This window comes from Labrus mixtus, chromosome 14 (assembly GCF_963584025.1).
Source record: "Labrus mixtus chromosome 14, fLabMix1.1, whole genome shotgun sequence".
Taxonomy (NCBI): domain Eukaryota; kingdom Metazoa; phylum Chordata; class Actinopteri; order Labriformes; family Labridae; genus Labrus; species Labrus mixtus.
The window spans coordinates 20844911-20850971 of record NC_083625.1 but is presented as its reverse complement, the minus strand read 5'-3'; positions in this window follow the sequence as shown (position 1 = coordinate 20850971).

The window sequence follows — 6061 nt, the reverse complement described above, 5'->3', positions numbered from 1 at the left end:
ACATGTCTTAAATATAGCCTAAACTTGAATTTCTATTGTCATTGCTGTGGAAACAGTGTTCACAGTCAGCTGTATCAGTCAGATCATCCTAGTGTGTTTTAATAATGTAATGTTTGTCCAGGCTCACAGCTGGTATCAGCCTGTTTAAGTGATATTTCTGCCTCACAGCAGACATCCAGCTGGTGATTATGTAGCCACTAAGCAGACCTCAGACATTTAAACCACACCTATATTTATATATAAAACTACTATTTTCATTTCAGATGCTAATACATCACATGTCTATTGCGGTGGTGGAACCCATACAGAGTTTAAAAAAAAAGAAACAGAAGTATTAAACACAATTAAATCCCTGAATAAATAATAACTAATGCTTTGTGTCTGCTGACCTCTGCTAGTAAAAAAAATGAAGTAACACGCTAAACATTAACAGCAGCATTGTAGAGGAGTTTTATGCAGAGTAATTATCCAACAAACCCTAAAATCATGCTCATATGATATCCAACATTAATAAGAGTGTTTAACGTTGTTTACATCAGCACACAGAAAGAACAGCTCAAAGGGGGCATATTGCAACCTCCTGTAATAAGTGAACCTACCACCGTTAATGAATCGATTCTTCTCTGGTGCTTGTGTACTGTTACAAAAGCAGTAGTCCGATTAAAGTATGTTAACGTACCAACATACTGACTGTGACCCAGACAGGAGCTCCAGAGATGACCACCATCATAACATCCGTCAGGAAATCACTGCTGTCCCATACTGACACACACACGCACGCACGCACGCACGCACGCACGCACGCACACACACACACACACACACACACACACACACACACACACACACACACACACACAGTGTACAGTCTGTATATATACCTTTCCAAAGCCCAAACAGAGAGCTGCTGTAGAGGAACACCTGCAGTTTGTCTTCTTGTTGAACAGCAAGTCACTACAGAAAACACACACAACCGATACCGATATTAGACCGATGCATCAGAGCTTGCTAAATAAAGACCTATTTAAAGAGTTTTTCCAAACCAGTTACCCTCGACCCACTGAATAGCAGTCAGTCCACAGCCAAGAGTCCCAGCAGAGCCACTTGTAGAGTTTCTGTTCACTTAACTCAATCTCCTTCAAGGCATCTCATGCCAGGTACCACCTCGATGTTGTGTCATCTGTATTTCATCCCCCAATTTATACTTTATTCATAAAATCTTGTTCTCCTCCATTCAGACCTACTTACCTGGAAAAAACTTTTCTGTTAAATTAGTCACTATCCTTCATTGCATTTCCGTCTCCCATTCCCAATTAACAACGTTAATCAATGGCTTTAGAAACCAGGAACCTTCAGTCACGTTAAAACACCTGCCACTAACTTTTGACTTTTTCAGTCTCTGATGGTTCAAGCTACTTATCCCTTGTTGACTGAATCTAACCTAGAGTCCATGTTCCTTCTAGCTTTCTTTGGTTTCCTCTGGTGCTCTGGATTCGCCCCAACTTCATCTGTCTTTAATCCATCCCGTTTTTCCCAAACTACAATTTACGCCTTGACTCTTATCTTTGTCCACGCAAACCACTGACAAAATACATAAAAGCAGATATGCTGCTCGGGCATGACCTCGACACCCACTCATACTAACTGAAACAGGAAAAGCGGCAATTAGATTTTGGTTCATGAAACACGTACGGTACATAAGATCCTCCGCATTTCCGGTAGAACACTATTCAGCCCATTCAGTCCACTGCATCCTCGGCAGCTAGACTAGGCATTACAGACCAAACCATCGAGGTTCTTGGACGCTGGTCATCTGAAGCATATCACTACTACATCCGGACCAATCTTAATGATTTGCGCCAAGCCATTAAACAACGCAGATCCATTTAAATCTGACTCTTATGGGGGCTGTAACTCATCAGGTAGAATTACGCCTGAGACGAGGCCCCCATACTGAGGGCTCTTCTCAATCTTCAGTTCATTCTCCAGACCAGTCCAACAACAACAACAACATCGTTCTTCCATCCAAACCCCCCCCCGACCCCACCTTCAAATACATTAAATCTGTTTCAACATATATGGATCCTATATTTGAATTAAATACTTCAATGCATCTTGTTGTGGTGTGGTCCTTGATAGTGAACATAAAGTTCCCTAAAAAGACAATTCTGAGACATTTATGATTAATAAAAAAAACGATTTGAATAATCAAAAGAAGATGAAACATTATCATGTTGTGTAGATGAAAGTCATAAATACCGTGATTTAATACGATCCAGTAGAGACACGGGCTGTAACAGGCTGGAGGTTGACCTGTAGGGAGCGCTAAAGCAGATATTCATCATGTCTGGACTCTGAAACAGCAGCTGCATAGAGGACATGCAGCCCTGCAGAAAGTCCTCCATCTGAAGAGACAAAACAGTCTGAACTATTGAAATCATCTGTTTGAAGTTCTGCATCCTTTCATCATGTTTGATATATCTATTTAATATCAGTTTTATTTCCTTTTTCTAACATTTCCTGTAAGTGTTGAATCGACTTTTCTACTTGTGCTCTTTTATATACATGTTTACAGTGTTGAGTTACCCTGGTCCTGCCCTCCTGTGGGGCAGACCTGAGCCAGTCAAAAGGACTCCTGCCCTCTTGATCATGAAGTCTCAAGTCTCCTCCGGCATCCAGCAGGCTGCTCACCACTAAAGGGTTACAGGAGAGCACGCCTGCATGGACCGGGGTGCTGCAGTCCTCACAGCGACTGGAAGACAGGTGTATCAGAGTGAGGTAACTGACTCCTATTATTATTATTATTATTATTATATATCATAAGTGTGTTAGATGACTGACAATGTGAACACCAGAGATCAGTCAAGGTCACTGCCTCATGGGTCAGTCTTAAAATAAACTACTTCCAAAAGATAAATCAACCCAGTGACTCAAATCAGACCCTAAAATCAAACAGGAAACCATCACTGCCGCAATTGTTTCAATAGTTGTTTGTTATGCCATGCTCAAATATTTTAAAGGGCTTCTCCCTCAGCCAGTCTGAGCTCAACAAGGTGCTTTAGATCCTCCTGTGCAGCTCAAGGTGTGAGCTTTTATTCCACAGAACATCTAATCTGACACAGTTTTGTTTCTGAAAAAGGGCCAAATGCTGAAACCAGCTGCACACTTCACCAAATTATAGAGCGATATCGCATCTTGAAACTGCAGACCGTATAGGGTTTGAGTCTTGTTACTCTCGTGACCAATTTATCAACGCTGTTTCTTTTTTTTGTCCTAAAGTTTAAGCTCAAACATTATTCTAAAGACGAGCCTGATCTCACTCTAATTAACATCATGAATCTGTCTCAGGTACTGGCCCATTGAGATCTTGATCTGAATGGGTTAATTACCTGGTTAAATACAGGTTCAATTAAATTAAAAACGGACTTACTGGTTTGGGTCTGCTCCATAATCAAGCAACAGGTCTGTCAACTTCACTTGTCCCCACAAAGCAGCACAGAAAAGAGAAGTCTGACCCAGATGGTTCACACAGTCCACATCCACACCTGGAACACATGAAGACAAAGTGAAACTATAGCAAGACCAGGTCTAAGCCAGACCAGGACACAGTGAGACTTAAGATATGATCATCAGAATGCAAGACAATTATTATTATTATTATTATTATTATTATTATTATTATAAGTAGTAGAATATATGTGGCTCACCTCTCTTTAGCAGCCTCTCTATCTTGTTCAGGTTTCTCTCCACAGTGTATTTGTGCAGCTGGGCATGTTCTCCTCCAGTGGTCACAACCCCGACATGAACAGGAGCGGGGAATGGCAGGGAGGTCATCTTCTTTACCTGCTCACGCAGATTTAGCAGAGCGTGCTGTCTGCAAACTGATAAACCAACCTGGTTCACAAGTGTTTGCCTTCAAAGACTCTTTGACTCCTGGCGAGGTCAACAGTGATCTATGTAAAGAAAAATATGGAAAACACACTTTACCTGTTTTGTCCTCAGATCAAACAGCCAAAAGGTAGATCAATGTTAGGACTGAGTCTTCATCTGTGAGTGAATGAAATCTGAAATCCAATAAACATGGAGTAATAAAAAATGTAACAGAGACCCAATATTAAAGAGTACTACAGCAATAAAAAGTACTGAAGAGTAAAACAATAAGAGTTTATTACTGTAGTACTCTACTGGAAACAAAGAGTGCTACAGTCAGGTGCATGATTACCTGTGAAGAAGTAACCATTAGTTCAGACTTAAGAGTTTTCATTTATTTTGATTAAAAACAAAGGTAAGTTCTGTGGAGGAGAATAACAGAAAACCACCTTCAGGAGACTTTTTTTAAGTGAGTGAGTTTGTGTTTGAAAGACTTACACACCACCAGCAAACATCAGCCACAGGCATCTACTTACATACTTACTACTGCTATCAACATGTACAGATATCTGTTCATAGACCTGTAAAGATAAAATAATATCTCCTAACACTGACTAATGACTGTATGTGTTATACAACTGTTAATGTCTCAGATATTACAATTGTTACATCTGCCTTTATGTGAAATTATTCATTATATCTGTGTACTTGTGTTCCCCCAATTACAAACAATACTTTATCTTATGTTCACGTTATTGTCTTTGCTGTAGAGAGTTATTACTAAAGTGTTTAATTCAGTTTGAGGTACTTGTACTGGTTACTTTTATTTACCTGTAGAGCAGTACATACCAAACACATATCATTTGAATATTTTACCATATTTGGCAAACACATACTATATTTTTACCTATATAAAACAACGATAATAAACTATCATTATTATCTTTAATTACTCTCACCTAACATGTTAACTCAAATACTATGATACTTCTCAGTAACAGCTAGTAGCTAATCTCGAGTTAGCATATTAAATATTTCACAAGTCACGTTTACAGATAAAACTCTTTATCAGAAAAATTGGAAAAAAGCTCGTTTTTTTTATCTTGCTGTCTAAAATTCACACAACACTTGAGAAGTACAAATCTAAAGTTTTTATCAATTTAAAAACGGATACCAACCAGCTAGCTTAAAAACAAAATCCTCCTGAGGCCTCCTGCTCATAGCCTGCTATCTATCTTATTTTTTATTTAGCTTGTCACTGTAAAGCAAGACAGCAGAGATAAAAAAATGAAAGCCTTTTTAAAAGGTAATCAATCGTGATGAGGTATTAATAAACAATAAATGAAAAAAAGAAGACCTACCTTGATGAGATAGTTGTGTTTGTTTCATGCAGCTGTAAGGACTGGAGTGACATTAACACTGTATGTCAGCAGTATAATTATCATATCAGGACTATATTGTTTTTATTTATATATTAAAGTAAAGTAGACGATCTCAGTGTGCATTATGCCTACTAAAATCTTTTATTTACAATCTGCTTTCTTATATGAATATGTTGGCAGGTACCTTTTCCAATCTGCAGACCATGCTGCAGGCACACCTCCAGTCATTTTGACCTCTTTTCCTACAGGTGGCGTCCTCACCTGATGCAAAGGGTCAAAGGGTTTGCACTATTTGCTACTTGGGTTTTGAGTAATCTGATTTTTTTTTTTTTTTTAATTCTAAAAGGAACTGTTAAATCCTCATATGTTATAATTTGAAGTAGGCTATAAGTACTGAAGTGTTGTCTTGGTCTTCGCTAGAAATGACATTTTAATCTGAAGAGACTTTCTTTATGAAAAAAAAGATTAGCCTAATTGAAATAAAAAGAAGTTAACTCAAGAGCCTGATTTTTAAAAATGTATTTCTTTGAAACAAGTAATAAAACACTTTTCTTTTTCACTAGAAAGTTTTCTGGTGTAGTGCTACATCTGTCCACTGCAGACAAAGCATCAAGACAACTCATACCCTTACAAATAGAGACCAAAGACATTAAAATAACATATTTTATGTAGGCTATGAGAACATTTGTTATGAATTGGCGCTATACAAATAAAGATTGATTGATTGATAAATGTAATATTAGATGCAATCGGGCAATAGAAAAAAAAATCCTAGACTGTAACAAAATGTATATATACCATATTTACCA